This window comes from Amblyomma maculatum, chromosome 8, assembly GCF_055883805.1.
Source record: "Amblyomma maculatum isolate TAMU_Amacu chromosome 8, ASM5588380v1, whole genome shotgun sequence".
Classification (NCBI taxonomy): domain Eukaryota; kingdom Metazoa; phylum Arthropoda; class Arachnida; order Ixodida; family Ixodidae; genus Amblyomma; species Amblyomma maculatum.
The window spans coordinates 42,863,202-42,875,863 of NC_139351.1; the positions used below are offsets into that span (position 1 = coordinate 42,863,202).

General features: G+C 45.9%; 1 non-coding gene across 1 annotated transcript; it reads right to left on the reverse strand.

The window, feature by feature from the left end:
- Positions 1 to 10,098: 10,098 nt before the first annotated feature.
- LOC146181060 (signal recognition particle RNA) lies at positions 10,099 to 10,397 on the reverse strand. Its single transcript, XR_014700470.1, has one exon.
- Positions 10,398 to 12,662: the final 2,265 nt, after the last annotated feature.

A 12,662-nucleotide genomic window follows, 5' to 3' on the forward strand; every position in this document is an offset into this window, starting at 1 on the left:
AAACAGTAATCCTTTCCTATATATGGAACAATGAGTTCTGCCTCCCGTATGTCCCCGCCAGAACATTACGTCCACGCGACCGCTTTTCCTTACCAAGAGTACGGACAAGATACGGGAAACGTGTCCGTGCCTTCTATGTACCTGATGTGTTAAGCGACCTGCCAGATAATGTTTTATCTTCCAGCACGCGGAAAGAAGCAAAATCTTATATCTTTAATCTGTATGTGTAATTTTGTTTCTTTCTTTCTTTGTTTTTATTTTTTTTTATCTTTTTTTCTTCCCCGTCATTTCTTACTGCCTTTCTTTAGTTTTTAGTTTGAGTCTTGAGTAATTGACTTACTGTGCCGCCCCTGGGCTTGCTCCATTCTGCCGAGCGCTGCCCCACAAGCCCGTTGTTGGCTTGGGCAGGCTCGTATTTGTATGTAATTTTTTGAAATAAATAAATAATTATATATATATATATATATATATATATATATATATATATATATATATATATATATATATATACCATGTTGAACGTCTTGCTTTTTTTTCGGTTACCTATTATCCCAGTTAGAGCAATATTGCATGAATATGAAGGCATCATACAAAATGCATGCATCTCTTTCTTTTTGTCGTCGTCCCCAAGTTGCTTTGTATTCAATTCGGTGCTGCCAGCCTATTCTTTATATGTCTTCTGCACAAATAAAAGCCGTAAAGGCACTGACGCCGTCGATAACAAATAAAAAAAACTACTTTTTAGCTGAAGAACGTTCGTGTGATACTATTTCTGTTTTCTTCATTCACGCTTGCTTTTGAGAGATTTCATATATATTCAATACAAAACAACTTGAGCAACTTGAAAAAAAATTGTTTTGTATAAGTTTATATTTCAGACACACCACCATGCTCTAAAAGGGATAATGCGCAACTGTAACAAAGCCAAATATGCAAGCTTTTGTCTGTCAATGTAAAGAAAGGCATTGCAACTTTCGCTGGTAACGTGTGACGCCCAAGACGGTGACCACTTCAATGTTCAAGGATTTTCTACGCCAGCATATTCCTTCGTTTGCTCAGCCGTTCACTGCAAACCAACTTCTAGTCATCGCTCGCGGCGGAAATTATTTCTGAGAAACCTCTGGTAGGACTGGACAAAAAGAAACAGAGAAACGACGAACTGACACACCGGAGTCATTGATTCCCTTTTCTGTCATCATCCTCTGCTATGTAATGACGTGGTTATCGACTATGCACTAGAGAGCTGCGCTCTTCAACTGTATTTCTTAGCTTGACAGTGGAATGGAGATAATAATATAGCACGCACGCAAGCAGGAGACGCAATTTAATCGCATTACCAGACATTTCATTAGTATGCTTGAATTTTAACCAAGTGTTCTATGAAGTGTCATGACTGAGTAAATCACTTGACTGTAATTAATCGTACTCTGTCGACGTGATTTTCTAGGCACGTTGCGAATTCGTGCTGCTTGCTATTATGTGTCTAGTAAACGGCCCATGAAAAGCTGTTTACTACAATTATAAAACACGCACTAGCAATAGGTTTCCCATCAATCTGAACCGCAAGAATTCCTAAGCTAGCATCATTAGCACTAAACATATGGGCGGCCAAAATTGATGTTCCTTCTGAGCTCAACCCATGCCGGCCCTCATAAACAAAATAGCTATAGTTTAACTCTGGTTAAGCTACAGGCTTGAGAAAGCAATACTATGGGTGGTTCTTCCTTGGGTTAAATCAGTATTGCTTGGTTTATCATGAAGACAAAGGCTTAGTTTAACTTATGTAATCATTTTATTGTTAACTCCGATGAACACACGTTTTTGGCCTATAAGGAAGTGTGTCTTGGTTTCCACTTTGTCAGTGCTATATTTTGACTATAATGTAAATCTTTGTAGAACTAAGTCCGAACTTCTTCCCTAGAGCGTGGTCGCTGGCGTCTTGTAACATTCCACCGTTCTCGTTTGCCTAGGTGCCGGGGCCACTAGAACTCGAGCAAACTGGCTTCAGAGTCACTTAGTGTAGTCCAAGGCGTTGGAGGCAGTTTAGGTGATACGACGACGCCTCCGGAGGTGAGACATATCTATCCCTACTTCCCTCGTCCACCTCGAGACGGCGCAAGCGGTAGGGTTTGCACGACGCATGGTAACAATGTGCTATAAAAGTGCTTCAGTACATCCCTCAGTTCACCAAAAATGTGGAACGTTGGCTTGTAGGACGGCCATACCATATAGATGAACACGTCAACATTTCATGTAGGGAACACGTAGCTTGTATGTGTTGTAAAAACAGTACAGCCTCCCTTTAAGGCTCCAGTAATCAAACATTTTTAAGCTCAGTGAGGGCATCAGGAGTCTGACGTTTGCTTGCGTCCGAGTTATAATTTTATTCTAACATAATCTGGTTCCTTGAATCTTCCTCTCACGCTCACCTTTAATGACATTGGTAGATTTCAGTCCTATACACACGTAATCATTTCTTTCGAACACATTATTGTGCACTTAAAATGCAGACGTCAATGTAAATAGGTTTGCAGGTAGTCCTCTGCTGGGAGCTCCGGTTTGAAAGCGAACGGCTTTGAGGATCTATGGGTTCTTTTCTTTGTATTGTTGTCGTCTTCAGGAAGTATTTCAGGAAACCAGAGAAAAAAAAACGTCGGAACTGCTTCTCCAACCAGAACATCAGTTCCTAGCGTACTTTCCAGCACCTTCCCGTTGTAATCAGCTGGCCACGTTTTGGTAACAAAACTGGGTTCAAAGAGCTTCTCAACTGCTTCTCCAGCCAGAACATCAGTTCCTAGCGTACTTTCCAGCACCTTCCCGTTGTAATCAGCTGGCCACGTTTTGGTAACAAAACTGGGTTCAAAGAGCTTCTCGCTGACAGTCAGTCGGCTGCAGCAAACGGTCCTTTCGCGGTATTGCGCGCCGAGAAGCTTTTAAGTGGCCTTCATCTGATGGAGCAGCGAACATGGAGCCCTTCTCAGAGCATGTCCTAATTGTACCTGGATTTACATCGAGGGACGAAGAATTTTCTCCTTATGCCGTCATTTTTCCATCATGTAACGATCAGCGACAAAATCATTTCTCTGTGCGCAGGTTCAAGTGAACAGGGCAACATCGAAGCCAACTGGCAACCACAGCAAAATGTCACGTTCTGTGTACGGTAGGGCCACAGTTCCGAGACACTGGTGGCATATGTGCCCGCTAGCGCCACGAATTGTTTATGCCGCAAGCGCACCAGTCGACCCTCCGCGCCACGGAGTTCCAAGCTTGTCGAAGGCAGTCGACGGCGCGCTAATCGCGCCCGGCTCAGCCACCAAGGGACTTTTCCTGGAACCCAAGGCTGAGTCAAGTTACCGCAGTGTTCAAAACGCGGAAGGCAATTGTGAACGGGAGTTTTCCTCCGGCAGCGTAAGAAAACAGCTACTCGCAGAGCTTTTTGATGGCTTGAGGGCCTCTTTAGAATTTTTTTTTTTTCTGGCGCATACACCCAGCATAAGGACTCATATTAAACAACCTTCACTAAGTCCGCCCCTCAAACAACGAGCGCTAGCTAGCAACTGACGTGAGCATTGCGCGCGGAGATGTACTGTGGCGGCTGGACATTGTAGGTGATGATGATGGTGATGAGTAGTGCCTGCACCCTTTGCATCGGGTGGGCTCAGTAATGTGCCCTAGCCGGCAGAGAATAGAGAAACTAAAAAGGATAGAGAAATGAGAAAAGATAGGGTAGAACTGCTATGCGCACTATCTGCGTCTAATTATTGTCCATCACATGCGAATACGGGCTTTCGCCGTGCGGATGGCGCCACTGTGTTGTCCGCATTCGGCCGATTCAAATCCCAGTGCGCGCGTTAGCGTGGTGTTCTCTTTCGACTGGGGCGATAGTTTTGCGCAATGGAGCATGGCCTTTGAGATGACTTCCGCGCATACAGGGGGGGGGGGGGGGGGGAGAGGGGTAATCTCGGAAGCCATGAACGGAGAATGATGTGCTGCGCCGTCTCGTCTTCGCTCCCACATGCCCTGCACATCGCTGCCTCTATTTCTGGGGAGGGGTCGAAGCGACGGCGGTAGATCAAAGTGCGGAGTACTCCCGTCTGTGCAACGAACAGGAGCGTGCTACCGACATTGCTGTCGAAGAGAGGCTCCGTCGACACTGTTTCTTTGTGTTCTAGGTACAGCGTCAGTGTCGTCCTCTGTACTGAAGCATTCCACATAGTGTTCTCCGCTTGGCGTACTTGCGTCCGTATGGAAGTTTTGCACTCGGCGGCCTCCGTTGTACCGCTCGACCAAAAGCCGTATTTCCAGAGCAGGGGCTGTACACGGGTACACAATTGCGCGCGGATGCCCTTTAGGTGCACAAAGCGGAATACCTTCCGTGCCCAGCGGACGTCTTTCATGATGCGTAGGCGTGCCTGATATGCCATTGTGCTGTGGGCTTCCCAGGCTTCAAAGGTCGACCATCCCATGTGGCCCTAAATCGCCTCAACAGCAACTCGACCGCGACAGCCAAGCGCTATCCGGCCCACATCGCGCTGTCCGCTCTCGAGCCAATCTCTTCTGGGGGCAGAGAGGCACACGATGGCGTTGGCACAGGGTAGGCCTCACACATGCACACCCTTCCTTAGGTCACGCACTACCACATATCGGTTGCAGCCCCACAGGCATTGTCGGCGTAGGATACTAGTTTCACGGGTGGATTTTACTATTAGGTGTTTTTCATGTGCAACCTATAGGGCTCCTTCCGTGCACAGCTGTACTCCCAGGTAACGATATTGGGTTGATTGCGATATGTTATCTACGTTGGGCAGCAGCACCGCAGGCTTTGCGTCGGGCGGGCCCGAGAGCCGGACCACAGCTGATTTTTTGGGGTTGAAAGACTGTCCCTGTGTAGCCAGATGTTTTGCACACAGTGTTACCAGCCGCTGCAGCTGTGCCTCGGTTTCAGCCAACAATTGATATCGTCCGCAAATGCTAGCCCTAACAACGTCAGTATTTTTGGGAGACCCGCCCGCAAAACGGGAGTGGGAAGCCTATATCAGAATCGAGTAGCAGCAATTCTACTTCTGACGTGTAGAGCATATACATGAACGGGGTCAGGGGACATCCCTGCTTTAGGCCCCGTCGCACAGCGACTGGTTGCGATATGCTGCCCTGAAGGTTAGCCACCACTGTCTTACCTGGGTATAGGCGGTCTAGTAGGTTAAAGCACTCCTTAGGCATACCCAACTCATTCATTCCACGTAGCAAAGGTTCATGGGGGACACTGCTGTATGCCTTCTCCACGTCTAGGAAGTATCCGACGAGTCCCCGTGACTCCTGCCGTGGGATTTCGATGCACTGCGTCAGGGTGAATAGGTTGTCCATTTGTCGGCCGTGTCGGAATTCGCACTGTGGTTCAGTGAGGTGACCATGTGTTGCAGCCCAGGCGACCATCGATTTCTGCAGTACGTGGGCGAAGATGCGGTACAGTCCACTTGCATGCGAGCATTGGCATGTCTACCTTTTGGGAAGACGTTTTGTGTTGCGCGTAGACCATCAAGCTTTGGTAACTGCTTTCGCCGGCTGGCGCCGGACATTGGCCCTTCGATTATCCGGATGGTCTGCTCGATTACTGCATTATAACTTTTCGATCGAATATCTGAAGAGGTCTGAAAACCTCATTGCAGATGCATGATGATGATGATGATGACGTATCCGACCTCCTACTCTTTCCTTCCTCCCATGTTTTCTTTTTTCAACTCATTTCGCATTATTTGTACTTTTTTATGGTTGTGTTTAGAGTGCATATTTTTTCTAGGGAAGAGAATGATAACACAAATAAATTCTCACGAATTACTGATTTTGATATTTATAAAGTAATTTACATCACTGAGTAAGAAGCTAACCAAAAGCGAGCGAACAATCGGCGCACGTTAGAAGGAAAAACCTCCCCAAGCCTGAACATTTTAATCTGGAGGCATGCGCAGAAGTACAACGAAAAAAATGCAAACATGCGGACCTGTAAATGTTAAAACATGTTATCCTTGAAATATATTCTATCACCATGCAAAGAATTCAAAGTGATAGAATTATATAAACCATCCGCAATTCGCATGGCACGGCCACATTACCTGCATCGCGTACAGGAATCCGAGGTCCCCGTAAGTTATGACATTAGTGCCTTTCATCGCCGTAGTACGGGGCTGAAATGGCAAACACGGAGATGCAAATGACGTCGTCATGGGGTTGTATACAGCCAGGTGTGCCGACTGCAAACGGAAGAGCCGCAGGCTTGCCTGGTACTAATCACTCCCCACTGACTTTTCCAGCTTCTCGCGACTCTTGTGCCAGTGTTCGAAGAAACTCTGTTTCGTTCCGTAGTCGCGTTCGTAGAGGACATAAAGACTCATGTATGTTGGTCAAGTATTCTTTGAGAGGCCGTAACACGGTACTGATTCGCTGAAGCAGTGAGTATACATTGCGGACTGCTTTGGTTGACAGGGTGGACAAGAAGCCGACCTTCACCAGCACCCTCTTGTGTCCGTTGCTAGAAAGGTTCATATAGGTGAGTCTTTGACTTTGGGCACTGAGCTGTTGTCGACACTAGATAAAATGACTGTGTACTAAAGGGCCGCAATTAATCAGCTAGACATTGGGTAGAATTGATTAGAGAGCGGGCGTTTCATGAAGAAACTTCGTATTGTGTCACTTGTGACAGGGCCGAGGAGCTGAATGAACCACCAAGCAATATGGAAGGTCACTTCACAGTGCTGAGGGAGAAGAGAAGAAGATGTGTATGCATTACGCAGGCTTCAGTAGGGGGCGACCAGTGTGTCTTGACCGGTTAGCGGCGGTTTCGCTTTGAAACCTGATTGGAAGGTGTCGAACAAGTCTAGAGCTTTAATATTCAGAACAATCGCTGGTAACTGAAGAATAAATAAATGACGGGGCCTTGAATGTGTTGTGTTGAATACCAGCAACATGTTTCCGAAAATAGAGCACTGAATGTCAATGCTTGTCATTGCGAACTCGGTGAATGCAGGCAAATCGCCTGGTTTCGGAAAAAGGGCGGCTGAAGACGGCCATACGTCCTTTGTAATAAGTCTCTGTGGTTATTGATCTTTAGATTAACCTTTTTCCAAGTGATAACATTGCCGAAGGGCTCATGGTCGCTGACCTACAGTGGGCGGTGCCATAGCAAGGCTCTATAAAGACAAGAAAGAACACACAGTGGCGTGGCCCATACCAGGGACAGCTTAACAAAAGCCCGCAAAGGCTCTGAGTAATCATCAGGGTTTCCATGCAGAGCGCCAGTATCATCTAGCAGCCACGGGAACACCTCCTTGCACATGAACTCAACATGGTTTTGCAAGTCGTCGATGTCTGTAGTGGTGTCTTCCACTCATTTCGTTATGGGAATATCGGGCACCTCGTGGAGCACTGTCCATCGAGAGAGCCAGCGCGGCAAGTGAAAATTCTCCGTGGATGCACCTGCAAAGGTGTCATTGTACGGCCAACCAGAGCACACGAACTGACCAAAATTTATGCAGTCCTGGGAGCTTTTGTATTGTTTCATGCCCAAAAGCTGTACGTCATCCAAGGAAGCCAGCTTGTTGCAGCCCACGGGAACAATGTATGGTCTTGGCGTGGCACATCTAAAGTAGACGACGACTGCAACGACGGTGGTGATGACAAACAGTAGGCATACGATAGCTGCTGTGCCCTTGAACGTGCCGTGCTTTCCTTGAGTTGGCCCGCTAAGCGACGTTGCATACGGAGACCCCATGCCACCCTGAGTAAGAACCACATACTACGCGTGGACACCATTTTGTCTGCGGTGGGGACGCTTCAAGATTGAATAACATTTCTAAGAGCCGATTACATGCATGTACTATGCTGTTACATTGGGATGAACTAATCAAAGTTCTGTCATGAATAAGTTGATCGTCATACACGAAACTAATTTTTTTGCAGAGATATCAGCAATTATATTGTTTACCGAAGCAAGAAATGGTATGGCTGTGCTGTGATGCTATTGAATACTCACCTCTGTTCTGTCACTCCCACATCTCGCTCCCACATTCTACGGCGTGACTTGAAATAGACATTCGAGGGGCTTTGGAAAGCCTCGTCTTCTTATAACTGCTTGTTTTTATTATCATCCTATAACTTTTACTTACAACTATAAAATATAACTGCTGGTTTGCGAGGTGATTTGCGATTTTCTGTTTTTAGTTTCAAAATCGCAAAGGCTTGCTCTTTGAAAAGCACTTTAGTTATATACAATAATTTGTTATTTTATTGCGTAAGCAATACTACACCAGGTTTCAGCTCGTCCCTTAAACCCGGCCGGTAGCTACGTTCGACCTTTAGAGCGACCGCAGCCGCCGGGTAAACCCGGTTGGCAGCCACGCCGCGCCACAGAAGAAGAAAGAACAGAAATACAAGCTACGTCGGCTTCGCTTACGCATCCTTCCGGGTGTAACTAAAGATTAACCCCAGCTAATGTTTATTGTAACCTTTCAAACCGTGTGTCTTGTCAACACTGTACCCCTTAAAATAAACTTAACAAATCAAATTTGCTCAAGTCTGCAAGTGAAGAAATGTTAAGATTTACCGGTTTATGTTTTCGTAATAAATGGAAAACTTCCTGCAGTTTTCATGTTTAGAATTTTTGTAATTTTCTGTTTTTCATCAGTTCAGTTCTATGCAGACACATGATCGCATATTCAAGCTCTCTTACAGTGAACTAGAATATTTTCGAAAATATTCTTGTTCACTGTAACTCTGTGTTGCATCAGGCGCCATCCATCAAGCATTTTACGTAGGCTGTAAACGTTTAAGCCGGTATACTATTCAGCTGCCTGGCCGTAGTCGTCACTTGTCGAATTCACTAATTTTAATTTTGATTTCTCCTTGAAATGTGTGTACCATAATTTCCAAATTTGCGCTCCCGCCCCATTTCTTGCGGTTAGTGTGTCTGTGGTGGCATCTGTCGCTGCTAAAGTGAAACTGAACCCGCCTTCGGGCAAAGTTTACTTCCTAGCCGGCTCCACGTTGCGCAAGAAAAAAAAACCCTTCAAACAAATTGTTCTCACACATACCAAAAATATCAGAACTATCATTGTCTTTATAAATAACTCTAAAAGGCATGAATAAATCATAATTTACTGACCCCGTAGAGCCAGCCGCTTTTTTGGTTACAATTACTTCAGCCTCGTTCAGGCTCACGTTAGTAAAATTGCTCAGGCTGCTAACTTTGTCCCACCGGGCATGAGAACACAGTGTACAAGGCATGTTGCGAATGATGTGAAACGTGCTAAATACCAGCAAAAGAAATATTTTCAAATATGACGCACTGCGGCAAACAAATTCATTTCCGCACCTCGTTTTCGACAGTTAGAGCAGCGCACTAGAGATCACACACAGAGTCCTCTTCCTGGCACAAATTAAAAACAAATTGTGCAATTGTGAGTGTCCGGATAAGCGGACGATGTGCCTGGATTTCAATCGCCGCCATCCCGACAGTAGTATAATCTGCACCTTGCAGAGTTTACTACGGTAAAGCATTAGGGCGATTTTTAAAGGCGCAATGCTTATAGTGCTCAAACTAAAAAAAATGAATGAACTCATCACAATTGCGGCTGAAATCTGGGGGTCATAGGTAAATATATTCGCAAGTGGGCATCAGTAATCAGTAATTTAAGTCATACTAACGAATAAATACAAATTGTTCTAAATGTTTAGACTTGTCTAAATTAGAGTAGAGAGTCTCAACCAGATTTTCTTAATTGGGGAGATATCCTGTCCTATGCGATAATTTTCCGAAAACTCGTGGAAACAAACTCATGCATGTTCATGCCACTGTAAGTCTGAACACATGCCAAGATATCAGTGCTATCTTCTTATAAACTTGACTTTCGAAACATCACACGGCAACATCAGTAAGCGCCCAAGCTGAAAATACAAGGTGGTGAGATTAAAGTGATACTAATGTGTGCAGCTTCCGTAAACGCGATACAATATCTATTCCAAAACATGCGACAAAATTGACCACATATGGGGACCAACATATCAGTAGCTTTTCGTGCAACTCGAACGACTTAAAAAAAAGAAAAAAAGGCTCTAGGTTCGAGTGTATTGTCTGGGCTACCCCACGCCGCCGATTCACAGGTGCTATCCCGCTACTGCAGAGCGCGGGAGCTTTTGCCTGCTGCGTTTCCGCCCTGGGCCGGTTCGCTCCTCCTTAGGCGACCTGGCCGCCACCGAGCTCCCCCGGGGCCACCATATCGGCGCCCAGCTTAGCGCGGACACCCGATCAACATGGGCAGACGTGGGGCAGGGCTCCCAGCCTCAACCCGTCCTCTATCGCCAGCCTCCAAGCAGCTGGATTACAGGGGCACGCCACTACCCCCGGCGGTGCAGTGATCAATGTAGCCATTTCTTATATGCACAATAGTCTGATTCCCCCATCGTTATAGTCATTTTTTTTTTAGTGGATACTGTCTCCGGCGCACGTATGTTTTCGTGTTCTCATAAGGAAGTTGTGTGACAAATCCTGGTTTACAGCTGAAATATCAGCATGCTGAAATATACGCTTCCGCAAGGGCGTCTGGTTTTATTCTGACCTCAAGAGATGCCGCGCTAAGCGCAGCGAGGTAACCTCCTCTCTTGTTCGCTTGGTGGCGCCATCCTCGGCCTTAAACCGGAGCTTCGATACCCGTTCGAAATATGGGAGGCCGAGGGAATGAGCGCGATATTTTGAATGGACTTAGCACAGTATAGAATCTGCCATACTGAATATCTCAGAGAATCGATCCTCTAGACAGCCTGCTCTTTGTTAGAAATTATAGAATCGAGCGTAGTTGAACGTGCGTAAGCAAAACCTAAAACATAATCGGCGGAAGGAAGTTTTTTACCGACGAGTCCGCAGTTTGAGTATTTCAATATTCAAGAAACAGAGCAACGCTCGATATTCTGTTAAGGATACACATAATTGCACATAATAATTCCTCGCAACAATTTGATATCTTAAAAAAAAGGAGAAGATATACGCTTTTCATTTTATTTACGTAAAACTAAAATGACAGGTATGACACGAATAACCCCAAAGGCAGAAAAGGATAATTTTCTTAAACGAAACCCTGATGATGTGCAATGGTTTGGTTTGTTTGCTTTGTGGAGTTTAACGTCCCAAAGTAACTCAGGCTATGAGAGACGCCGTAGCGGAGCACTCCGGAAATTTCGACCACCTGTGTTTCTTTAACGTGCACTGACATCGCACAGCACACGGGCGCCTTGCTATTCGCCTCGAAATATGTCTCTAAATATAGTCTTCTATTATGTATGCGAAGTTGCATTGCTACTCCGTTATAGTCATTGTAGCATTTATACCACTTCACATCCTTGTTATATTTGTGTGCATACGGCTTCAGTGGTTCACACGCCTAATGTGTACACATTGCGTAGTTGAGAGGGCGCTTTGTTCTTATGGTCCGGTACTGGGCAATCATCTGTCTTGAGCCTTGTGCTCAGTGAATTTTCTCGCAACTTACACGCGCTGATGTTTCTGCCTTTTTCGAATATATGTGCTTTTGATCTGATGTTAAACTGAATTATCAGTCGCGGGGCACGATCACTGCGTGTAAGTGTTAAAAAGGAAAAAAAAATGCCACTGGCAGTGCGTGATTGGGTGCAAAGCGAAATTCAGCACAAACCATGATCATGGAGGAGGTAGAAAGGAAGTTGCGATTCGGTGCTTGAATCGCGCGGACAGGAAAGGGGGGGAGGGGGGGTTGCTGTGCCGCGCCTCCGCACCGGGTGCGGGTGACCTTATCGACGCCACTGCACGCGGCTACCACCTTACCGTGCAAGCAATCGACGGACGGCGTCCGGAGCACTTTTCAAATGACGATGTCAGAACCTTCCCTAGCGTTTGGCCTAATTGAACCGAACTTGGTATTGTTCCGCACAAGAATCCGCGCCTGATGGCCCCGTGGAAACACATACGGACGGTTATTTCATATTTTCAGCGGTCTTGCCTGGAGCGCCTTTTCAAAGCGCCGACAAAGAAGCGCGGCGTTTAAGAAATGAAGTGGAAACTGGCATTGAAGTGCAGCGAATCTACGACAGGGTACGCTAGTGGTCGTGCGCTGTAGTACCTCCCCATTGTTTATATTGACTGTGTGTTGACAGCAGCGGGTGATGTCTTAAGGGTGGAACGTCGCGAATAAGCAACGAATTTGGGAAACAACTCATGTGAAAAATTAATACCTTGCAGAAATCTTCAAGCCAGCCACACTATCTGACTGTACTTAGTACAATCTAGTATACTATAACATTCGAAGAAAAGTAATTCAATGGTATACACACTAAACAATTTCTCACCCTTAAAGGTGAAAATTGGCTTGTCCCCAGACGCTCACCCTTTCTTACCTAAAGGGTGCAACCAATAGGGTGCAAAAAATAGGGTGCAGATACCACACCCTTAAAGAAGGGTGCCCAGCTTAAAATTTTAGAGGGTGCAATTGTTGCACACTTCTCCAAGGGTGCACTTTTTCCTTTGCACCCTTACGAAATAGGTGGCAAAGGTTGCACCACATAGATTCGCTCTAAAGCAGTAGCCTGGGATTGATATGCGGCAGGAATTGTAAGCATAAATATAGAACTCTGTGGGCCCATAT